Genomic DNA, 26,291 nt, shown 5'->3' with positions numbered 1-26,291 from the left:
GGTTTTGATGACAGAATGAAAATATTCTTCGGCAGAAACTTTAACGCTAGCAATGGAGACTAACTTAACGACTATTTTCTTTACATATTAAACGCTATTTGCGGCACAGATCATCGTATCCCAATAAGATAAACTCAAATTCATTATCTTACTTCACTTACCTAATACTCATATAAGGCTTAAATGCAACAGAAGTCTGTTATTTCTGCAAATTTCAAAAATATCTTCGTCATACTCGTCCACTCACTGATGTAAACAAACCGTCCGGCGGTAGCTGACGCCTCTGGCGGCCAGAATCGGAACTAATGACTCAGGAGCCGTTCTTTTAGAGAATTTAAGTAAATTATTTTCTTTACATTATCTTTCCGACCTTTTAAGATGCGCTAGTGAGGAACAATGATTTAGTTTCGCTTTATCATTCTTTTTATTTTTGTTATTTAACGATATAACTTTACAGGTTTATATTTTTTAAAAGAAATCGTTTACAAATATTCGCATATACAATCACATTCATAGCATTAAATCGCTTTATATTCATTGTCATTTGCAAATAAAACCTTAATAATATCAATGAAATCTCAAATTTTAATCAATATATAAATTTTACTCATGAAATGACAAAATAATTGAGGAAAAAACAAAATTATCTCAAACCACGTAGGCAGGAAATCTTCAAGGTATGAAATTAATAAGGAAAATGAGCCGTAAGACATCAATAAATAAGATCGATTTTCGCCTGAGAAATCTCGCGCCAAAAGGGTCAGAGAGGTGGCGCCTCTCGTGGGGGGAACTGGAACTATCGGAGCCGATCTCGCGCCAAAAGTTCGAATTTTTAAATTCAAATAGTTTTTACCCTTTAAATTTGGTTTCATTGTGAATTAAGTTGTTTATTTGTTTTTAGTAATTTGTGATTAGGTAAATGATACTCAGGAATACTTTATCATTCAAGTTTAAGTTATATTTTTAAATAAAAACAAATACGTGTTTAGAGTCATTTATTTATCAACCGTATTTGAATCGAGTTTTAATTATGATAGGGACGAAAATCTCCGACTAATCCCATCAATCCCAATTAAACTCTGTAATCCACTCGTTGAAAAATAAACGATTATTGGAAGTTATACATAAAATTAGGTTAAGAACCCTAAAAAAAGTCATTAAATCCAAAGTAATCAGTGAGGATTTCTGCCTTATAATCGCCTGTGGGGTTTACTGTGCGATAAATCCCTCCTTTGTGAGTTGTTTTATTCAATAATTCGATTTATTAAATCTTACATTTAACATTTATTATTCAGGATTTAATAATAATATATATATACATACTATATATTATATATATATATATACATCCTCTCGTTTTCAGGAAGTATTTGTGGGATGAGTTTGCCAGCCCCACACCCTGCCACATTGTTGTTCAAAGGCCTCATATGCTATCAGGTACTTACATTTTTTTAGTGGCCACCTTTCCAAATACAGACCACACCTACGAATTGCTTAGTATTTCTTGTTTTTATAGAATAAAAACAATGCAGACAGTGTTCACTGACACATTGCTGTATCACGGATGAATACTTATGCAGGAAACTTCCAAAAAATGAGTCCCTTCCTTCCTTTCATGCAGCTGTTGTCTTCCATTCTCTCCACTGGTTCAAACCATTGCTCGTCCATTCGCCCATTTTTGTTTTACTTTTGTTACTTTTGAATGACTGATGCAAATTCCAAGTAGTTTTTGCTTGCCTTCCTTTCCAAAACAATAGCCCTTCCCTTCCTTTCATGTAACTGTTGTCTTCCATTCTCTCCACATGTTCAAACCATTGTATGTCCACGTTAGTTTTCCAAATACTTTTTGCTTGTCTTCCCATTTCTCATCTGGCAGGGGCCATGTTTTAAGGGCAAGATTTATTGGATCTTGTGCTTTTCCCTCCAACTCTCCTCAAAATGAAATTCGGCAGTGGAAGGTTTTGGAAACGCGTTACGGAAAGAAAGCGGAAAACGGGTCGTAAATCTCGCCACCTTGCTGTGAAGAAAGTTTTTGTTTTTTGTTTTTGTTGGAGGGAAAATGAAAAATGGGGGAGATTTCGAGAGATTTTGCTCGACACGAGATGTATAGCAAGAGAAACGACCTCTCAGCATTGCTGGAGGAAATAAATCAATAAATCTAGTTTTAAGAATCGGCAGCTGATGAAGGGTGATGTTTAACAAGTAAAATATAACAATGCTATGGATTAAAGAGCTAAAAATCTCTCTCTCTCTCTCTCTCTGCTGATATAAACATGAAGTAATGATAAGCTGTAATTCATCATACCTTTGGGAGAAATTGTCTTATTTCCTTTTATGTTTTGACCATTAATAGACTTGAAAGATCTAATGAAGGTATACAGAAAAATATTAAAATAATAAAATGAAATAACAAGAGACCACCGGAATAACCGCACCAATAAATCAAAACAGACGAGTCAGGTTTTAGAGAGTGGGGGTGAAGACCCCATTCCAGTCATGATTCCAGAAAACCCACATTCCAGTCTTCATTCCAAAACAACCCCCATTCGAGTTTTCATTCCAGAACACCATCCCCCATTCCAGGCTTCATTCCAGAACACCGTCCCCCATTCCAGTCTTCATTCCAGAACACCATCCCTATTCCAGTCTTCATTCCAGAACACCCGCATTCCAGTCTTCATTCCAGAACACCACAATCCCCATTCCAGTCTTCATTCTAGAACGCCATCCCCCATTCCAGTCTTCATTCCAGAACACCATCCCCCATTCCAGGCTTCATTCCAGAACACCGTCCCCCATTCCAGTCTTCATTCCAGAACACCATCCCTATTCCAGTCTTCATTCCAGAACACCCGCATTCCAGTCTTCATTCCAGAACACCACATTCCCCATTCTAGTCGTCATTCCAGAGCACAACACTCGCCATTCCAGTCTTCATTCCAGAACACCACACCCGCCATTCCAGTCTTCATTCCAGAACACCACACCCGCCATTCCAGAACACTACCCCACCATTCTAATCTTCATTCCAGAACACCCCCCTCCCCATTCCAGTTTTCATTTGGCCCACTCTCATCCTTTCCAGAGCGATTTTTCCAGAGCGATTTTTCCAGACCTCAAACCCGATTCCAGTTCAATATCGCTGCAATTTCGCGCCAAATTTCCACTTTCTCTGAAGAGCCCTGAGTGGGAAAACACCAACAAAAGAGTTGGATTGTTGTTAGGGGAATGGTTGGGGGAGGGGGGGGCGGGTTTTGGAGGGGTTTGGTGTGGGTCTGGTGTGTAACCAGTAGGGGTTTGGGGAAACGGAGGGGGTTATGGAAGTGGGATACCTGTCTACTAAGGAGGTTTCCTTCTCACAAATGATCCTCACTGTGGTGGTAAGAAGCACTGAATATTTTTCTGCTTGCGATTGAGAGAGAGAGAGAGAGAGAGAGAGAGAGAGAGAGAGAGAGAGAGAGAGAGAGAGAGAGAGAGAGAGAGAGAGAGAGAGAGAAACTGCCATGTATTCCCATAGCAACGGAATGTTCAGCTAAGTAGACTTTCCAGAACGCTGGTTCCCGGAATCCCATTGTACCTTTTCCAGGGCCAGTTATTATTCAGCATCCGAAAGTTCCAACTATTCTCCAGAGGACCAGAAACTTGTTAATATCTGAAGTTATGAACAACAGTTTCCCGAAGTTTGTCGTTCATTCACTGCGCAGAGATTTAAAAGCAAAATTAACCCCGCGTTGCTTAATAGTTTGGTGGAAATGGTCGGTTATAGTTTCGAATTTATCGTAACATCGAATTATTTCTTATGATTTCTTTGTTGAATTGAATTGAGCTGACTACAGAAGTTAGGTCAAAGGCCAAGCATTGGGACCTATGAGGTCATTCAGCGCTGAAACGGAAATTGAGAGTAGAAGGTTTGAAAGGTGTAACAGGAGGAAAACCTCAAAGCAATTGCACTATGAATCAATTGTTAGGAGAGGTGGAAGAATGAGAACATGAACGGAGGCACAGTAAAAGGAACGAAAGGGGTTGTAGCAGCTGGGGAGTAAGGAAGACACGCTTCAAAGGACCTGAAGTAATGCCTACAGTGCACCGCATGAGGCGCACTGACGGTACTACCCCCCTACGGGGAATTTCTTTACTTTTCCTATTATCGCACAACAATATTCAATCATTTTGGAATTAAAATCATATTGAAAATTTAATGTATTAATCAGGACAACTATGTCTAAATGGCACCCCATAGTGACAGCTCTGTCAATCAAATTGATTGACGTGTGTCAAACTAAATTTTAGTTCCCGATTTTTTTTTTTTTAACCCTGCCAAACTGTTCTTATTGAAGGAATCGAAAACTAATCTCAATAAAGATAGAGATTGATAGGCTATTGTTTCTCCTGCTGGCGTACCTCTCTCTCTCTCTCTCTCTCTCTCTCTCTCTCTCTCTCTCTCTCTCTCTCTCTCTCTCTCTCTCTGGAAAATGCTTGTCGAAAATTCGAAAGTGTGAAAATGTTGAAGATACTCATAAATCTTTTCCCTCACCTAAAATGAAGTGTTTTTTTTTTTTGAAGAAGAAGAAGAAGAAGAAGAAGAAGAAGAAGAAGAAGAAGAAGAAGAAGAAGAAGAAAATGAGGAGAAATGAGCAAGATTCTCCCGAAGGAGCAGAACCCTACAGCAAGTGAGAAATGACTTTGGAGTTGTTGAAGACAACATATTTTCCTGACGATGAGGTCACGGTATTCAACGATTGAGGAATATGGAAGCAATATAGAAATTTGTCAGTTTGTAAACAAGCGGTAATGAATGTCATGTATACGCATAGCATTACCCGATGCTTAGAAGTACTCATTATTATTATTATTATTAATATTATTATTATTATTATTATTATTATTATTATTATTATATTATTATTATATGTTACACAAGCGAGAGTAAATCCCATTGCTTACCTTTTGCTAAAAAGTCGAGAAGTTCCATCTATTGGTAGCTGACATGTTGTTTTTGTGATGGATTCTAAAAACCCAATGTGTTTTTGGCATAAATTCCCGTATTTATATATACAAATATGTGTATGTATACACGCATACACTCAAGTATAACACACGCGTCCATTCCATCCTTCACAATAAAATACCTATGATAACTTATGTCCCATCCAGATTACAACAGTCTGGAAGACTGATTCATAACTCAACGAGATATGGGCGCCATATTGCCTCCTCCATCCGAGTAAATATTGAAGGTTAATAGCAAAGGGAATTACATTACCTGTATCGAGCGTCGTGTAATGAGCGGATGTGCAGGCCTAAGCAATATCTATTACAACGCATTACGGCAGTAATAACACCCGAAGTGGTCGTTATGAAGCTTGAGGGTTATCGAAATGGTTATCAGATGTTGCTCTTTTATTGCTGGGTGGAAATGAATGCCAGCAGAGAGAGAGAGAGAGAGAGAGAGAGAGAGAGAGAGAGAGAGAGAGAGAGAGAGAGAGAGTTGACTAGATTGGGTATGTAAAATGGGAATGAAAAAATATGACTTCTTATCCTTAATAATATGTTTAGGTCATTGAGAGAGAGAGAGAGAGAGAGAGAGAGAGAGAGAGAGAGAGAGAGAGAGAGAGAGAGAGAGAACTGTTGGCAGACCTTGAATGTCAACTCTGATGCTTTGGACAACTAGATTTGGTGGGTGAAAATATGAGAGGAAAATATTCCTAGTTATACTCTTAATAGTGTTTAGGTCACTACAACACACAGAGAGAGAGAGAGAGAGAGAGAGAGAGAGAGAGAGAGAGAGAGAGAGAGAGAGAGAGAGAGAGATGATTTGATATCGTTATGTTTTTGAGACAATTATTATATTTTTCAAGTCTGCTTAAAATTCTCATTATTTTTAGTTTTTCTCCTTCTGCATTTACAAGTTTATTGTTAGTTTTTTCAATTTTCATTTACCTTTGATTTTACGAATTATCATTTAGTGTAATTATTTGTCTAACAAGCTAATGGACTCTTTGACTGGCCTATAACTAAAGCATGAAGTATCGAATTTAAAACCGATATCTACTTGATTGAGAAGATTTTAATCATTACCTCAGCATACTGAGGGAAAACACCAATATTCTCCCCACCAGTAATTAGCTAAACATCTAGTAGATTCAATTAACTCAAGATATCTCGTCTAAATCACATTATTGAAGCGCTTAATGACCTACTGTCAATTTTTACCCAAAATTCCCCGTCTACCAATATATTACGGAACATTATATCAACTACAGCCATCTGCGTGATTGAGGTAATTACGCAGACGTTACCCAGCGTTATGTAATTGATCTATAGGCCCTAACAACATCCGATACAACAAATCGCCTATATAATGGGGCATTTGGTGCCGTTCTGGCAGAAGTAATTACATCTGAAGAGGTCATTTGAGACGGAATGGTAATCTCCGATTGAGCTTCCTTGAGAAGAGGGGGGTCTATTTGTTTATTTGTTCATTAATTTTATTAATTTGTCCAGATCTCAGTTACAATGATATTGGGTGATTGTGATAATAATAATAAAAAAATATGTTTCTATTTTACTCTCCAAATTGAATGTTGTCCTCTTAGATATGAATTTTTCAGAAAAAAGCAGATTTACAATTTAGTTTCAGAATTCAAATAACACCGGTTCTATTTGCTTTTCAAAACAATCATTTTTTTTTTATCAAAGAACAATTAATATATTTTCTTTCTGGTCTCCAAAATAATTTTCTCTTAGTCTCTGAGTTAAAGTAAAACCAATTCTATTTGTTTATAAAATAATTATATTTTATAAAAGAACAATAATTATATTTTCATTCTGGTCTCAAACATAAAGCTTCCCTCTTACAATATCTGACATATTTTTCTGTCCACCTTAAATACGAATTCTTCGGAAAAAAAATACAAACCTTTAATTTAGTTTCTATTTCATTCATAGAATTTTCATTATTTATCAAAGAACAATTAGCTACGATTTAGCTTCTGGTTTAACGTAAAACCAGTTCTATTTACTTGATAAAATAATCATTTTTTGGCAGAGAACGATAAATAAACTCCTTCTGTTCTCCAACACAGACCTTCTCTCAAAATGTCTGACATATCTTCCTGTACTTCAGGGGAAACTCGACGCACTTCTTCGAGAATTCCGGGCATTTCTCCCCGTTCCCCTTTGCCCATTCCTTCGTGGGAGGAGAGGAGATGTCTGCCCATTACCAGACGCCCCATAGAAGTGATATATGGGTGCCCATAAAAGGGGGGGAGGGGGGAAAAGCCCCCTTGATAGATGGTTCCTCTTTTGAGGGATAAAACCGTCCTGGCTTATTTCTATAAGGGTGTTATGTACAGGATTTCTCTCTCTCTCTCTCTCTCTCTCTCTCTCTCTCTCTCTCTCTCTCTCTCTCTCTCTCTCTCAGATGTCCTTGCTTCTCTGAATTACAGTAATCTCTCTCTCTCTCTCTTAAATCACATGAAGTCTGTCCACTCTTTCTATTGCAGCTTTTATCTCTCTCTCTCTCTCTCTCTCTCTCTCTCTCTCTCTCTCTCTCTCTCTTAAATCACATGAAACCTGCCCAGTCTTTCTACTGTAGCTTTCATCTCTCTCTCTCTCTCTCTCTCTCTCTCTCTCTCTCTCTCTCTCTGCTGTACTGTGGCTCTCTCTCTCTCTCTCTCTCTCTCTCTCTCTCTCTCTCTCTCTCTCTCTCTCTCTCTCTCTCTCTCTCTACTGTCTGTACTGTTCACCTGTGTGTGTGTGAATATATATATATGTATACATAAATATACACTATACATACACATATACATATACATGTGTGCTTGTTTGTGATTACCGAATAGATACTAACAATCTGATTTCCGGGTAATCAACAGACTATCAATAGGACCAGAGATTCTGATTTCCGGCTGAATGGTTGACAATGGAGGAACAACTTCCCAACAATTATGAGAAAAGTTTGTGAGGGAAAACAAGAAGTTGGTCCCTTGGTAATAACTGTGGATGTTCGAGGGGGCCTAAATGTTGTTGGTTTTCATGATGAGACACAGAGAGAATGGGAGTTCTTATGGGTTGGTTTAAACAGTAAAAATTATTAACTTTTATTGGTAATTTTTGTTCGTGTTGGTTTTGAGGGCTTACTTTTTTTTTTTTTTCGTTCTGTTTTCTGATGGGGTCGTTTCTGAGTTTTTCTGAAAAGGAAACTGTTGTGCTGGCTTTTTCTGTTTTTCTGTCGGTCCGTACTTTTTCTGTCCGCATTTTTTCTGTCCGCATTTTTCTGTCCGCACTTTTTCTGTCCGCACTTTTTCTGTCCGCACTTTTTCTGTCCGCATTTTTCTTTTTTCTGTCCGTTCACTTTTTCTGTCCTGTCCGCCCGTATTTTCTCATATCTTAAAAACTAATGAGGCTAGAGGGCTGCAAATTGGTTTATTGATCATCCACCCTCCAATCATCAAACATACCAAATTGCAGCCCTCTAGCCTCAGTAGTTTTCATTTTATTTAAGGTTAAAGTTAGCCATTAGCCATAATCGTGCTTCTGGCAACGACATGGGCCAGGCCACCACCGGGCCGTGGTTAAAGTTTCATGGGCCACGACTCATACAGCATTATATCGAGACCACCGAAAGATAGATCTATTTTCGGTGGCCTTGATTATACGCTGTACAGAAAACTCGACTGAGATACGAATGGTTATCAAGGACTGGATCTGCTTTGGTGAAATCATAGAAGAAGAAGAAGAAGAAGAAGAAGAAGAAGAAGAAGAAGAAGAAGAAGAAGAAGAAGAAGAAAGCAAAACTATCCATATCGTCTCTTAAACACATTCATGAGGGCAGGACTCGAAGGCTTTAGAAGACAAACAAAATAAGGCTTACAAGATCAATTCCTTTCGTTATAAAATCCGGAAATCTCGGGGAAAAATGTCAGGTGTCGTTCTCTTAGGATAAAAAGAAAAACTTTAGGGAAGAAACAAACAATACTGAAGATAAAATTACTCGTATCGAAAGGAATCTTTTTATCATTAGACGTTTGCGACTTCTGGGAAGGAATCAGACTTCAGACTTCCAGCCAGACTTTCAAAAAAGAGAATAGACTTCGTAAATCTCCCATCGCCTGGGCCCTAAAACAATAACAAGTCGTTGAACGTCTAGAAGAAATCTTATCGAATCTTAGGAAACTTTCTCCAGCAGAGAGGACGGCTCCTCACAAACTACGTTGCTTGTCGATTATGTCAACTTCTCCTTCTTCTTCTTCTTCTTCTTCTTCTTCTTCTTCTTCTTCTTCTTCTTCTTCTTCTTCTTCTTCTTCTTCTTCTTCTTCTTTCAAAAAAAGGGAAGACAAAAGAGTCAGGAAACTTTGAGACAAAAACAGGAACTTTCATCCAACTGTCAAAACCCAAGTTCAGAGAAGGTAAAATTGGGGCAGAGAAATTTAGCTCCAGGGGCATTTGTCTTTAAGGCTGATGATAATCTGACGAGGGACTGTTTTAGAATGCCCATCCATGCCCGGGTACTTATCTTAAACTCATTCATGAGGGGGCAGGACTCCGAGGATTCCTTTGAATGAGGAAAACAAAAGAAGTCTTACAAGATCCAATTCCTTTCGTTATAAAATCCGGAAATCTCGGGGGAAAATGTCAGGTGTCGTTCTCTTAGGATAAAAAAAAACTCTCGGGGAAATAAACATATGTTCTTTTAAGATAAAGTGACAATACTGTCGTTCTTTTAAGATAAAATAACAATACTGTCGTTCTTTTAAGATAAGATAACGAAATGACAGTAAATGGCCGGAGAAGATTTTCAATAGCTGGTAATATTGTTTTACTTGATTACATTAACCGTTGTTTACTTTTATCATTATTTAGGGACTGCCACATTTATTCCATTATTATTAATCTCTCTCTCTCTCTCTCTCTCTCTCTCTCTCTCTCTCTCTCTCTCGAATTTCATCGCTGATATAGAAAATAGATCTTTTACTCTATCTTTATTACATGCTATTTATTGTAGCTATATTATAACCTGTCCGCACTTTTTCTGTCCGCACTTTTTTCTGTCCGCACTTTTTTCTGTCAGCACTTTTTCTGTCCGCACTTTTTCTGTCCGCACTTTTTCTGTCCGTACTTTTTTCTGTCAGCACTTTTTCTGTCCGCACTTTTTTCTGTCAGCGCTTTTTCTGTCCGCACTTTTTTCTGTCAGCACTTTTTCTGTACGCATTTTTCTGTCCCCACTTTTTTCTGTCCGCACTTTTTTCTGTCAGCACTTTTTCTGTCCGCACTTTTTTCTGTCAGCGCTTTTTCTGTCCGCACTTTTTTTTGTCAGCGCTTTTTCTGTCCGCACTTTTTTCTGTCAGCACTTTTTCTGTCCTAATTTTTTTCTGTCCGCACTTTTTTCTGTCTGCACTTTTTCTGTTCGCACTTTTTTTTCTGTCCGCACTTTTTCTGTCCGCACTTTTTTCTGTCAGCGCTTTTTTCCAGCACTTTTTCTGTCCGCACTTTTTCCTGTCCGCACTTTATTCCGTCTCTTAGAATACAGGCCGAAGGAAAAGAATTCTCTTAGAATACAGGCCGAAGGAAAAGAATTCTCTTAGAATACAGGCCGATGGAAAAGAATTCCCTTGGAATACAGGCCGATGGAAAAGAATTCCCTTGGAATACGGGCCGAAGGAGAAGAATTCCCTTAGAACACAGGCTGGAGGAAAAGAATTCCCTTAGAATACAGGCCGAAAAACCATTAAATATTCCGGAATTCTTTGGAACGCCAGGCTCACTTGTATTGAAATATCGAACATAACTCTGACTCCTTTTTGCCCCCAATATCAAAGTTCCCACATAAATGATATATGGATTCCCATAAAAGGGGTAAAATCTTCCCTAGTGAGTACCTCTCCCCTTAGAGGGAGGGGGGTTGGGAATTCCTTCAGGGACTTGTCAAAGGACACGACCCATATTCCTTCATAGGATGTTTGTCGTTACTGATACAGGATCGAGCATGAAATAGGATGGTAGGATTTTATGTAGGATCGATTTTATAGGAAAGAATGATATCATTTTAGCTCTGTCAATAAAGATTATTAAAATATAAGAACTTTTGATCCCTGTATATTAGTCTAAAGATACTGGAGAGAGAGAGAGAGAGAGAGAGAGAGAGAGAGAGAGAGAGAGAGAGAGAGAGAGAGAGAGAGAGATCATTATAGGAAATAATCACATCAATAGATATTATAAAAACATATGGCCTTTTGATACTTGTAAAGTTCAGTCTAAAGATACTGGAGAGAGAGAGAGAGAGAGAGAGAGAGAGAGAGAGAGAGAGAGAGAGAGAGAGAGAGAGAGAGAGAGATCATTAAAAGAAACATTCACATCATTTTAGCTCTGTCAATAGAGATTATGAAAACATATGGCCTTTTGATACTTGTAAAGTTCAGTCTAAAGGTACTGGAGAGAGAGGGAGAGAGAGAGAGAGAGAGAGAGAGAGAGAGAGAGAGAGAGAGAGAGAGAGAGAGAGAGAGAGAGAGAGAGAGAGAGGTAATTTACACATGAAAACATGTTTACAACCCACGCCGTCGACTCCCAAACCTTCAAAAGGGCAAGATCAAAAACACCACTGGTTGTTCCTACAACACAATAACACAATAACAACCTCTGAGATCTTTCAAAAGATGATATTGAAAGGATAAAAGGGACCGTAAAACAATAAGGAATGGTTATATTATCATTCCCCCCCCCTCCTTTTATCTCCCTACCTTTCATATCTGTGCCAAAAGATGCCTTTATTCTCTCTCTCTCTCTCTAGATATTTTTACACCTATTACAGTAATCATGCAATTTATCTCGATCTCCCCTGTTGGGAAATGACCCCATTCAATACACATGCATCGCAAATAACCTTCCTCCTCTTTCCAGACATTTTCATCCAGAGAAAAATCTTGTACAGTTTCTCGAGGAGAAAAATCTTGAAAAAAGGTCAGCTATTCTGACACAGCGTCACTTCCACCAAGGACAGTTCGCTCTCTCCACTTGATAATCCCATTTTATGTCAGTGACACCTAAAGCCTCGCCTTTGCTGAAAACAGCAGATTCTTTTCATCTTATCTTTGGGTTTCTTGTAAGAAGAAGAAGAAGGACAAGACAGGTGGGAGATATGATGCGTCCTTCCCCTGGAAGCTGGAATGCTTTTAGTTTCTGTGGACCAAAGGCTTTCTTTTTAGAAAGCAACAGCCGTTTCAGTTCTTGCAGAGAAGACACCTTTCACTGGAAGCTGGAATATTTCTCGCTTCTGTGGGCCAAAAGCTTTCGTTTTAGAAAGTAACAGCCGTTTCAGTTCTTGCAGAGAGGACACCTTTCACTGGAAGCTGGAATATTTCTCGCTTCTGTGGGCCAAAAGCTTTCGTTTTAGAAAGTAACAATCAATTCAGTTCTTGCAGAGAAGACACCTTTCACTAGAAGCTGGAATACTTTTAGTTTCTATAGGCCAAAGGCTTTCGTTTTAGAAAGTAACAATCAATTCAGTTCTTGCAGAGAAGAAACATATCACTTGAAGCTGGAATATTCCTCGCTTGTGGGCCAAAAGCTTTCGTTTTAGAAAGTAACAGCCGTTTCAGTTCTTGCTGAGAAGACACCTTTCACTGGAAGCTGAAAGTAACAATCAATTCAGTTCTTGCAGAGAAGACACCTTTCACTAGAAGCTGGAATACTTTTAGCTTCTGTTGGCCAAAAGCTTTCGTTTTAGAAAGTAACAGCCGTTTCAGTCCTTGCAGACAGATCTCTTTTTTTCTTTTCATTAATCTTACTTGACTCGCTATCTCAGATTTGCGTTTATCTGACGCTCAAATGCTTCCCATTTCTTGCTTACGCTCCCAAAAATGCTTTGAAATAACATTGCAGCATCCGGATTTAAAATTATACCAAACATGACAGACCAACCAACCTGATTCAGATGCAGACACGCTTGTCACATATAGCGATTAATATTTCAAACACAGTTCTGCTCGCCTAATCCTAGGACCCACCATCATGAATATGCAGATGAGGATGCTTCCTGGCTCTGAAAGGATCAGCTCAGACACACTGAGGAAGGATTAATAGGATGTGAAAGCATATTCCGCGGTGCATCTGGCTGACGAAGCCTCTCGTGAATTAGCTTCTAAATCTTGTGTGTGACTTTTCAAAGGCTGTTTCGTGAATGAGTTTGGATGTTGGGATTTTCAGGGTTAGGTCGGGAATGAGGGTTGTATTGTGCAAGGTCCCTTTTGAAGGATGATGCATTGATTTTTTTATATTTGATAATATAGCTACTATGTAACTGTTATTATTATTATGATTATTATTATTATTATTATTATTATTATTATTATTATTATTATTGTTATTATTATTCAGAAGATCATGAACCCTATTCATATGGAATTCCCGCCACCAAAGCGGCCATTGACTTGAAATTCTTTAAGCTTCCAAAGAATATTATTATTATTATTATTATTATATACCACAGGGACCACTGACTCGAAATTCTTTAAGCTTCCAAAGAATATTATTATTATTATTATTATTATTATTATTATTATTATTATTATTACTATCATTATTATTATACCACAGGGGCCACTGACTTGAAATTCAAGAAACTTCCAAAGAATATTACGACGTTCGTTCGAAAGAGGTAACAGAAGGTAATGGAAAATACAGAAAGACGATTCTGCAAAGAAACGCAGTATTTTAACCGAACATTCCAAGCGTTGCAACGGCCCACCACTGTCCCCCTTAATAGTCAGGCAGCTGGGAGGAGAAGAAGAAGAAGAAGTCTGCGATAAGAGGCGAGTGCTTACGACCTATTAAACTTCCGTGCCCTGCTTTCTTAGCCATTATGCTGTGAAGTTGAAGGATGATTCGATTTCCCGGACCATTTGTCGTCAACCGCTGTTTATATTACAGTTGATGGAACCCTGGCTGGAAATGTTCGTTGCTTTTTTTGTTTTGGTGATCGTCAGCTGTGTGAGAAGAAGAAGAAGAAGGAGAAGAAGAAGAAGAAGAAGAAGAAGAAGAAGAAGAAGAAGAAGAAGAAGAAGAAGAAGAAGAAGAAGAAGAAGAAGGAGAAGGAATGGAGTAAATGGCGTCTGATACACAAGAAATCTCTGGTCAGATTCAGTTGATGGAATCTCTAAATGAAAATATTCCTTCTCTTTTTGCAGTGGTGATCGTCAGCTGGAAGAAGAAGAAGAAGAAGAAGAAGAAGAAGAAGAAGAAGAAGAAGAAGAAGAAGAAGAAGAAGAAGAAGAAGAAGAAGAAGAAGAAGAAAAATATTCCTTCTCTTTTTGAAGACGAAGAAAAATGGACTAAATGGCGTCTGATACACAAGAAATCTCTGGTCAGATTCAGTTGATGGAACCTCAGAATGAAAATGTTCCTTCCTTGTTTGCACTGTTGATCGTCAGTTGTATGAAGAAGAAGAAGAAGAAGAAGAAGAAGAAGAAGAAGAAGAAGAAGAAGAAGAAGAAGAAGATGAGGTAGGCAAAATTGAAAAAATAACATCTGATACACGAGAAAAACCGAATTCTGAATAACTTCCAATACCAAAAGATGTTGACAATTTCCACTAAAATCACACATTAAAACGAGATTCTCAAAATATAAATAAAATTAAATAACAATAAAAAGGAAAGAGAAGAAACACCTGGTAAAAAAAATAACAAGAAAGACTTATTTTAATATGAAAAGAATAAAAAAGGTAAGATTTACTACTCGAGACTCAAAATGCGAAGACAAAATTCGGATCTTAAGAATATGCAAATGGCGCCGCCCGCTTGCAAGACAATATTTTGGATTATGCTGCAAGCAAGCAAGCAGCGCAGATTCATGCAAATCTGAACAACGAGAGATTCAGGAAGCAGAGGTAAAGCAGGAACCAGGAATTGCAGGGATAATGAGTACCCAAAACACAGGCGCACACACACACACACATATATATATATATGAGATCATATTATCATAAAGAGATGACGTAACATTTGAAAGATGGCGTCTCTTAGATCGTCAATCTTAGACTGAAATCTTCGAAAACGAAAAAATTCAGTCTATACTCTCTCTCTCTCTCTCTCTCTCTCTCTCTCTCTCTCTCTCTCTCTCTCTCTCTCTCTGTGAGAGTGGCCTTTGTTTGAAGTTTGTTTGCTCTGCTGATGTACGAACAAGCGAGGAGATTTTATAAATCTGAAAAATGGAATCAAAATGCATTTTCTCTCTGTCTGACAAAAGTTTCGTTGGTTCTTTGAAAAGGACGTTTGGTTTTTTTTTAGTTTTCTGCCAGAGGAAACTATTGAGATGGCTCTTTGTCTGTTCGTCCGCACTTTTTTGTCTGCACTTTTTTTATGTCCGCACTTTTTCTGTCCGCACTTTTTTCAGTCCGCACTTTTTTCTGTCCGCACTTTTTCTGTCAGCACTTTTTCTGTCCGCACTTTTTCTGTCCGCAATTTTTTCTGTCCGCACTTTTTCTGTCAGCACTTTATTCTGTCCGCACTTTTTTCTGCCCGCACTTTATTCTGTCCGCACTTTTTTACTGTCCGCACTTTTTCTGTCAGCACTTTATTCTGTCCGCACTTTATTCTGTCCGCACTTTTTCTGTCAGCACTTTATTCTGTCCGCAATTTTTTCTGTCCGCACTTTTTCTATCCGCACTTTCTTACTGTCCGCACTTTTTCTGTCCCCACTTCATTCTCTCCGCCCTCAGATATTAAAAACTACTGGGGCTAGAGGGCTGCAAATTGTTATGTGGATCATTCAACCTCCAATCATCAAACATACCAAATTGCAGCCCTCTAGCCTCACATAAGTTTTCATTTTATTTAAGGTTAAAGTTAACCATGATCGTGCCTCTGGCACCTCTATAGGTACCAACAGCACAGGCCACCACCCGTCCGTGTCTGAAAGTTTTATGGGCCGCGGCTCATACAGCATTATACGCTGTACAGAAAACTCGATTGCGCTGTTTATTCTTTGTCTAACAGAATGCCCTGGTATATTGAAAAACACTGAAAAATATCATTGGGTTTTTTACCACAAAGCGATACAAAAAAACTGTTGGTCGTGTTTCCCCACAAAAATGGAAAAAAGATTTCGAAAAAATCAGGTGGAAACTGTAATTGGTCAGTTGTCGTAAACATGAAGCTCTAATTGGTTATGCCTTGTAGTGCATGAATCATTTTTACTTCCAGTAAAACAGTGCTTGATATTTCCCATATAAAAAACATTGCTATATATAACCGGAAATGGATTATACTGAACCGTACTTCGATATCTTCTCTCTCTAGTTCTGTGACAAAAAGTCTAATGTATTCTCTAATTATATATAATTTCCATTTTGTCCTCAAAAACCTCTTTATTTACCTGATTACAGAGTGATTTTTTTTTATATATCCTCTCTCCCTAGTTCTGTCACAAAGAGACGAATGTATTCTCTAATTATCTATAATTTCCATTTTCCACTTAAAAATCTCAAAACATACCTGAATACAAGGTGATTTTATCTTCCATAGACCAGACTAAACATCTGTTATTCATTTTGGCTTAGTGTGTCTGTTTGAAAATGATTGTTTGTGCCTTCACAAGCACTTGTTTGCCTTCGTTTGTGATTGGACATTTCCTTCTGCCTTTACTGATTCAGTAAATTTTTTGCCAATTTTTACAAGGGTGTGCCGATCCTAAACATTTTTCTTTGTATTTTGATTAATATCTTTCTCAGACGACATATTCACTTTAGCTACTACTGAATAGACTAATAGACCTTTTTAATAATAATAATAATAATAATAATAATAATAATAATAATAATAATAATAATAATAATAATAATAGTAATAATAACTGGGCTTTAACTTCTGCTTCTTCTGATTCAGTAAATTTTTTGGCAATTTTTACAAGGGTGTGCCGATCCCAAACATTTTTCTTTGATTAATCTCTTTCTCAGGTCGCATATTCACTTTAGCTACTTCTGAATAGACTACTAGGGCCTTTTGATAATAATAATAATAATAATAATAATAATAATAATAATAATAATAATAATAATAATAATCTCCCAACCTTGCAACTCAGCACCCTGTGTTTACATTCTACCCCAAGAGTGGCACAGTGACGTATCACAGCATCGAGATCGTTGCAACGGCCCACCAAAACTTTCCTCGCTTAATAGTCTCGAAGCAGCTGGGAGGAAGGGAGACTGTGATAAAAAGCAAGTGCTTGGGAGCCATTAAGCTGCTGCGCCCTGCTTTCCAAGGCATTATTCTCTGAAGGGGAAAAGAAATGACTCCATTTTGGGAGGTCGTTTGTCTCGAGTCGCCTTTTTTGTTCTGATGGCAGAAACCTGATTTAAAAACTACTACTTTTTCTAATGATAATAATAATAATTTTTAATGTTACTTGGGCAATCCAGAAGAGGGGGAGGGGCTGAAGCTTCCCACCCCCACCCCCCTGCCAGGCCAGGTCAGGTCAGGTCACGGAGCCTTAAGTGAGGTTAGGAAGACAAGGTCAGGTTAGGTCAGGACGTGACATTCTAGGACAGGTCAGGTTTATTTACGTCTGCGGGACCTGTTCCAGTCGTTCTACACTCGTCCCATGATAATAATAATAATAATAATAATAATAATAATAATAATAATAATAATAATAATAATAATAATAATAATAATCCAAGCTCTGACAGAGACGAGAATCGCTCACAAACTTTATTCTCGTCTACCAAATCACGTTCCAAAACCTCCCATAAACAATAATAATAATAATAATAATAATAATAATAATAATAATAATAATAATAATAATAATAATAATAATAATAATAATAATAATTCCTTTTTGGGCCAGTTTCGTCTCAAAATTGGTTTAATACATCAATCCTCGTCTCGAAATTGGTTTAATACTCCAATTCTCGCGTCAAAATTGGATTAATACCTTCCTAACCCTTTGTATCTCTCGTACAATTCCGTGTCACTTGTTACATACAAGCTGCAGGCAAAGAGAATCTGTCCCTCTGACAAATTAAGAAGACTCGCAGATCAGAATAGAAAGCTCAAGGCAATCATTTCGGCATTGCTTGCGAAGTCAAAGCCTGCAGGTTATCGCTCCGCCCCTCGCGACGGAAAACACGAAATGCATCCTCGCGTATAGGACGCGTAGGATGGCACAAAAGCAGCGTTAATTGGACCCTCCTTCAAAGGATGCAAGAAGGATTGAAGGTCTTAACGAGATTGCCTTCAAGCAATTATGATAATGCAATTATGAAGGCTCAGGTCTTCTTCTTCTTCTTCCCTTGAGAGGCGAGATCGAGATTTTTGATCGGTTAGATTTTCAGCTGGTTGGCATGAATGCCCCATTTTTGAGGAAGGAGGTCGAGGGGGGGAAAGGGGGGGATTTTTTAACATCATTCCTCTTAAATTGGGATGACAATGAACTTGTCTGAATATATATTACGAAGTTCAAGAAGGGTTTAGCTGTGGTTGGTTAAGTTTAGTAATATATTTAATGTCCTCTTTTTTTTTTTTTGGGGGAGGTTGGGGGCATTTTTAACATCATTCCTCTTAAATTGGGATGACAATGAACTGGTCTGAATATATATAATGAAGTTCAAGAAGGATTTAGCGGTGTTTTTTTTTTCTTTAAATATTTATGTTAAATATTTCTTGTCTATTTGATGAAAAATAGGTTGATTTGCGAAAAACTGTTCATATAAAACTTTTATAGGCACGTACGACAAAAACTGAGAGAGAGAGAGAGAGAGAGAGAGAGAGAGAGAGAGAGAGAGAGAGAGAGAGAGAGAGAGAGAGAGAGAGAGAGAGAATTTTCTATTTATTAATCAAACTGACCTTTGCACATGAAACTACATATTTACTTTAATTCCTCTACTTCCGAAAAACAAGTAAAAAATGTTTCTTCCGCGCAATCAAGTTTTCTATATAGCGTATAATGCTGTATGAAACTTTCAGCCGCGGCCCATGAAACTCAGCCACGGTCCGGTGGTGGCCTGATGTGGCACCTATATCGGTGCCAGAAGCACGATGATGGCTAACTTTAACCTTAAATAAAATAAAAACTACTGTGGCTAGAGGGCTGCAATTTGGTATGTTTGGTGATTGGAGGGTGGATGATTAACAGACCAATTTGCAGCCCTCTAGCCTCCGCAGTTTTTGAGATCTGAAGGCGGACAGAAAAAGTGCGGACGGACAGACAAAGCCGGCACAATAGTTTTCTTTCACAGAAAACTAAGAAAGGTTGGCAGCCCTGGAACCACCTTCTGTAAACATGACGGATTCTGATCAACTTCATTCTGACGGACTGCTTATAAAAAATACCTAAAGGAACGAATTAAAACACTGCTTATATGACAATTGCATTCCATGCGCATGGGGACTTTTCAACGCAAGAAGGAGCCACTAATATATAAGAATAGTTTAACTCAGGAAAAGTCAAGACAGGCTCTTCCTAAGGCGTTGTCATTCCAGAATTCTTTACCTCGACATTAAACATATTAATAAATGCCTGAATATATGAATATATAATATATGATCCCAATAAACAATTCCATTTCTAATACAGTATCGGAGTTCCATCGCTGGTGAAGAATATGCAATTTTAACCGGAATTCCTCCGCTCCCGGAAAAAGTAAAGCACAATTTCCTCAAACGACCGCGAAAACAGAGTCATTTCTCTTCTCTTCTTCTCGGAAATGGCGATACAGAAAGCAGGGCCCGGCTGTTTAACAGCTCAGAGGCGTTTTCTTTTATCGCTGGCTTCCAGACGGTGTTATACCGAGTAAGCAGGATGGGCCGTTGTAAAGCCAGAAATTGTTTGACGATGTTATCATGTATTTTTTGTTGTTATTACTGACTGTGAAGCTTTTATCCTCATACTCATTTCTTTAAATGTATATAACTTATTTCTCTGTTGTTTCGTGTATATATATATTTTTTTTCAGAGCCTTAATTAGTATTTTTTTCATTAATTCAGAAACATTTTGTTGTCTCAGTATTGTTCTATAAGAAGGATAATATTTAAATGAGAGAGAAATAAGTGAGAGAAAGTGAGATGCTGAGAGAGAGAGAGAGAGAGAGAGAGAGAGAGAGAGAGAGAGAGAGATTTCTGGAGAAACAGAGAGAGATTTCAGGAGAGAGAGAGAGAGAGAGAGAGAGAGAGAGAGAGAGAGAGAGAGAGAGAGAGAGAGAGAGAGAGAAAGGCTGTTGTTATTCCCCTCTCGATAAAATTCACGAACCAACAATTCTTTATTACTTTCGTTTCCTCTTCCTATTTTGTCGCGGACTGCAAGGCCTCTGTGGGAGGTGGGGGAGGGCTGGACAACTATGAAGGCTGCAGTACATAAGTCAAAATTCCTCAAATTCCCGAAATTCCAGAGATTCCAGAAATTCCCCCGCAACATACCGCGGTCGGAACTGGCGCTTCTAGAAAAATTCCCGTCGTGCTGGATATGACATTTTTATTCATTTTGCTGTTTTCCACTCTTTTTCGTTAAATGCCAACTGCTGGGTATCTCGTAATACCCCCCTTCCCCCTTTTCCACACACACACATACACACACACACACACACACACGCACACTCGTTTAGGCTGTACCCGAGGAAAAATGAACAAAATTTTCAGTTTGATTTTGATACGAATATTCGCGTCTATGCATTTTTATTTCATTATACATCAGATTAATGTTGCTTGCATTTTGCATGCTGCTGACTGAAGCATTTTGCCTGCCTGTCTGTCCGTCTACAGGTATTTCAGTTCTGGTCTAATGTAAATTCAAAACCTTAACATGAGGTTTGTAGTTTAAGCTACTTCGGGGGATTGTATAATTTTTATACACACACACACATACATACACACATATATATATATATATATATGTATACACAGAGAGAGAGAGAGAGAGAGAGAGAGAGAGAGAGAGAGAGAGAGAGAGAGGCTTCAAGAAATCAGTAATCTCTGCTTCAGATGAACCGGAATAAAAAATCCTCGGAGATTTGATGAGGACGATATGCAATCAGCCCTAACAACGTCTGGATCCAGTTTTGAACAACAACCCAATTACCTGATGCAGGTAATTCAGTTTGCAATGCACTGCATTCTGGGTTTCCCTGCGAGCGAAATTTCACAATTGCACATTCCCTGGTCTTAGGGTGTTTCTGGAATGGGGAAGAAAAATAGTAACTGTGGCTCTTTTTGAAAGCGTCTGGGACGTATAATATTCAGTTGTCACTGTCATTCCTAATGAGCGCCATAATATTCTTTTGGAAGCTTGAAGTTTTAGGTCAATGGCCACCTTTTGTGGTGGGCTTGTTCCATATGAATAGGATTCATCGTCTTCTGAATAATTAATAATAATAATAATAATAATAATAATAATAATAATAATAATAATAATAATAATAATAATAATAATAATAATAATAATATATTTTTTGGAAGCCTGAATTTCAAGTCAATGGCCCCTGTGGTGGGCTTGTTCCATATGAGTAGGTTTCATCTGAATAATAATAATAATAATAATAATAATAATAATAATAATAATAATAATAATAATAATAATAATAATAATAATAATATTCTTTGGAAGCTTGAATTTCAAGTCAATGGCCCCTGTGGTGGGCTTGTTCCATATGAATAGGGTTCATCTTCTGAACAATAAAATATATTTCATTTATCATTCATTTTCAATCCGTGCACAGTCCATCTACATCCCAGCATGCAAGTCCCAACAATCACTTTATCTTTCAAACCAAATGAATAATTTGGCTTTTGCTGAAAGCTTTTCCTGTAAAAGAGAGTGAATTTTTAGTTCACCTTCAGTGGGAATTGATAGCGTGTCCTTTTTGACCTGTCGACCTGTCTACAGAAGCTTGTCATCTTACAAAAGTAGAATACCATTTTAGTTTTTTGAAAAGAAACTATTGAGGTGCCTTTGTATGTCTGTCCGCACTTTATTCCGTCCGCACTTTTCTGTCTGCACTTTCTCTGTCCGCACTTTTTCTGTCCGCCCTCAGATCTTAAAAACTACTGAGGCTAGAGGGCTGCAAATTGGTCTCTTGATTATCCACCCTCCAATCATCAAGCATACCAAACTGCAGCCCTCTAGCCTAAGTAGTTTTTATTTTATTTAAGGTTAAAGTTAGCCATTATCGTGCGTCTGGCAACGATATAGGCCAGGCCACCACCAGGCCACAGTTAAAGCTTCATGGGGCCGCGTCTCATACAGCATTATACCGGGACCACCGAAAAATAGATCTACTTTCGGCGGCCTTGATCATACGCTGTACAGAAAACTCGACTGCGCCGAAGACACTTCGGCGCATTTTTGCTTGTTATCTTAGCAGCCGAATGACCTTATTTGACCTGTCGACCTGTTTACAGAGGCTTATCAACACCCTACAGAGGTAGAATGCCTTTTCATCTTAGCATTTCCCAGAGCATTTGCAACCAACAGATCTAGAATTACAAAGATGCAAAACGACTGAAGCAAGAGTTATTGTCGCGTTTCATCTCTGTCGCGACAAAGAACTGAAAAGCGATTTGATTCCACGCAAGAACAAGGTTGGGAGACGTGTTTGTCGAGAACACAAAACGAAAGTGTGTGTGTGGAATTATTCAAAACAGGAAGAATAACATTACAAAAGAGGAGGCTATTCCATTACGCCTTATACCAAGAGATCAGAAAACAACAACGAAGTTGTTGAAGGATGATACTGAACTTTGTTGACGAGTAGGAAACGCTTGCAAGGAGAGAAAATCTCTGGGCAGCAACCGTCAGACCAGTGGCTTCTCTCTCCAACCTTTTGCCTTCTGCTGAACTCAGAAGGTAGTCGGGACGTCTCCTAAGCAACGATTTTGACAAGACAATAGGCCCGGGAGATCCTTTGTATACTTCTGAAGGCTATTGAGATGCAAGCATCTGTAACTAATAGGCATGATACCTTTACATATCTTATGTAACAAAAATTACAGCTGACGATTGTGTGATTAACTGTTTATACGGTTTGGTTCAAATGATAAACTTGTAATTAATTAGAGACTGTTATCAGATATTCATTACTCATTAGTTCATTCCCTCTCGACACCTGAGACATTGGTGAATCAGGGTTTGATAGGTGATGTGAAGTGATATCAAAGTTCTCTGCGTTTAAAACATTAAGATGCTTTTATCTGTTGTGTTCAGGGAACACGGAAGTTCATCTTGAATGTCTGAAAGACTGAACTTTTGTTGATTATTCTATAAAAGCCTGTTGGTATATATATATATATATATATATATATATATATATATATATATATATATATATATATATATATATATATATATATAATATATATATATATATATATATATATATGTGTGTATATATATATATGTTTATATATGTGTATATATATATTGGGTCATTATACAAAACTTAACTGAATTAAAATAATGTAATTGAAGCTCACTAAAGCTATGTAATGTAATCATTGTTGATCATTATATTTTATATAATGTAATCACTCAGCCTCCGGAACTGATCACAAATTGAATTAGTACGAAAACCACTGAAACGAATTTCATCAGGAATTCCTTTATTCCTGGAATTCGGGAATGGAATGAAACATCTCATGCAGAAATAACACTGGAATTACATGTCGAGTGTAATTATAACGCCTTTTTAAATAAATGGGCAGGAATAATTACGGCTGTTAGTTTTCTGTAAAAGAAAACTATTGTGCCGGCTTTGTTTGTCCGTCCGCACTCTTTTTCTGTCCGCAGTTTTTCTGTCCATGCAGTCTTTCTCTCCACTTTTTTTGTGTATATATATATATATATATATATATATATATATATATATATATATATATATATATATATATATATATATATATATATATATATATATATATATATATATATATATATATATATAGAGATAGAGAGAGAGAGAGAGAGAGAGAGAGAGAGAGAGAGAGAGAGAGAGAGAGAGAGGGGAAGGTGCTCAAGTCAAGAGAGGAAAAGATTCAGCGACAGGCGTTGAAATCTTTATTGCCAAAAAATTTCGACACGACAAGATGTCTCAGTCTAGTTGGAATGGTCCGACAGAGAGAGAGAGAGAGAGAGAGAGAGAGAGAGAGAGAGAGAGAGAGAGAGACGTCTCCCATGTGAAAAGAAAGGTCCTCGCTGACGTCAGCTCTTTCCATCGGACATTGTCAGCAGAGGCTGACGTCCAGTGGGAAACTCCTAAGGGAATTGACAGCCATATTTCTTTCCGAAAAGAAAACTATTGTGCCGGCTTTGTCTGTCCGTCCGCACTTTTTTCTGTCCGCCCTCAGATCTTAAAAACTACTGAGGCTAGAGGGCTGCAAATTGGTATGTTGATCATCCACCCTCCAATCATCAAACATACCAAATTTCAGCCCTCTACCCTCATCAGTAGTTTTTTATTTTATCTAAGGTTAAATTTAGCCATAATCGTGCGTCTGGCAACCTATAGGCTAGGCCACCACCGAGCCGCGGCTGAAAGCTTCATGGGCCACGGCTCATACAGCATTATACACTGTACAGAAAACTCGATTGCGCCGAAGAAACTTCGGCGCATTCTTTACTTGTTTTTTTTTTTTCAAAGTTTTCCATGAAAGATTGCGGACAGAAAAAAGTGCGGACAGAAAAAGTGCGGACAGAAAAAAGTGAGGACAGAAAAAGTGCGGACAGAAAAAAGTGCGGACAGAAAAAGTGCGGACAAAAAAAGTGCGGACAGAAAAAGTGCGGACAAAAAAAGTGCGGACGGACAGACAAAGCCGGCGCAACAGTTTTCTTTCACAGAAAACTAAAAAACGTAAAATACTGTACAAAGTTTGCATTGCCAATCAAAAACAAAATAAGACTTAGAAAAGGAACTTATGCGAGTATTAATTTTTAGTATTGAGATACACAACATTTTCAGTGTCATAACTGCACCTCTCTCTCTCTCATTACCAGAAACTGTCCATGATAAATTCATGAATGAAAACATTTATATTGAAAAAATTACGCAGACAAATTGACGAAAATATAAAAATGGTTCCTTCGCGTACGAACTCGCCCCAGATACAAGTTGGTCCTATTTACCAGAGTAATGTCTTCGCCTACGCAAAGCGAATTACCTTCCCAGACTTTGCAATGAAGTCCCGTAATTGCCCATGAATACACAATGGCGTCACACACCAGTGGGCTTCATAAGCTGATATTGCAGAACACGCGCCGAGTCTGTTCTTGCTTGCAATGCGAAAGGTTTGCGATGCTGAATAAATCCGCTTTTATCTGTGGCCCTGAGGAGGTATTCATTAAACAGCGTGTAGTATTCAGACGTTCGTTTTGATGGTGTCTTTGTTTGGGGATTTCTATTCCTTTTGCTTTTGTGTGTGTGTGTGTGTGTCATTTCTCTCACAGAGTTTACGAGTTAATGCCTTTCTCAGCTAACTTTCGTGGCGTTCTTAGAAAAATGAGAATGTAGATTTAGTATATATTGACTGCGCGAATCATCTCAGATTCAAGGCGAAGTGGTTTGGAAATGACTAATTCGTCATCATCATCTCTCTCTCTCTCTCTCTCTCTCTCTCTCTCTCTCTCTATAAGGTGAGTGAATCATCTCTCTCTTTCTCTCTCTCTCTCTCTACGTATTGAGTTCAACCTCAGGTGAGTGAATTATCATCTCTCTCTCTCTCTCTCTCTCTCTCTCTACGTACTGAGTTCAACCTCATGTGAGTGAATCATCTCTCTCTCTCTCTCCCTTCCTCTCTCTCTATCTAGGTATTGAGTTCAACATCAGGTGAATGAATCATCATCATCTCTCTCTCTCTCTCTCTCTCTCTCTCTCTCTCTCTCTCTCTCTCTCCCGTATTGAGTTCAACCTCAGGTGAGTGAATCATCCTCTCTCTGTCTCTCTCTCTCTCTCTCTAAGTATTGAGTTCAATCTCAGGTGAGTGAATCAATATCTCTCTCTCTCTCTCTCTCTCTCTCTCTCTCTCTCTCTCTCTCTCTCTCTCTCTCTCTCTCTCTCTGTAGGCATGCATAAACGGGTCATACATGTAAGCTCCATTCTGACCACAGAGCATACACACACACACACACACACACACAAACATTCTGAAACCCCAATTTCCCCCCCCCCCACTTCTTTTCCCTAAACATTTCCCCTCCTTTTCTCGTCTGAGGACTCACCATAACATTCACTTATAAAATGTTTGCATACAGAAGAGCAGGCTGACTCCAATTCTCATTTACTGAGACCATTTCCAACCCTCGCGAACTC

At 38.2% G+C, this 26,291-nt stretch overlaps 1 protein-coding gene across 3 annotated transcripts in view; it reads right to left on the bottom strand.

Annotated features, from left to right (window-relative positions):
- The window catches only part of LOC136855930 (lachesin-like), a 460,516-nt gene that overhangs the window by 164,677 nt on the left and 269,548 nt on the right, over nucleotides 1-26,291 (bottom strand). The window contains exon 1 of one of the 3 annotated variants that reach the window (XM_067133428.1): nucleotides 162-266. The exons of the other annotated variants lie outside the window; for them this stretch is intronic. The gene's annotated coding sequence lies outside the window, so the exon portion shown is untranslated. Of the gene's footprint in view, nucleotides 1-161; nucleotides 267-26,291 lie in introns of those variants that run through there. 3 annotated transcript variants of the gene reach the window in all.

Source organism: Macrobrachium rosenbergii, chromosome 33 (genome assembly GCF_040412425.1).
Source record: "Macrobrachium rosenbergii isolate ZJJX-2024 chromosome 33, ASM4041242v1, whole genome shotgun sequence".
Taxonomy (NCBI): domain Eukaryota; kingdom Metazoa; phylum Arthropoda; class Malacostraca; order Decapoda; family Palaemonidae; genus Macrobrachium; species Macrobrachium rosenbergii.
This window is presented reverse-complemented; position numbering and strand designations above follow the sequence as displayed.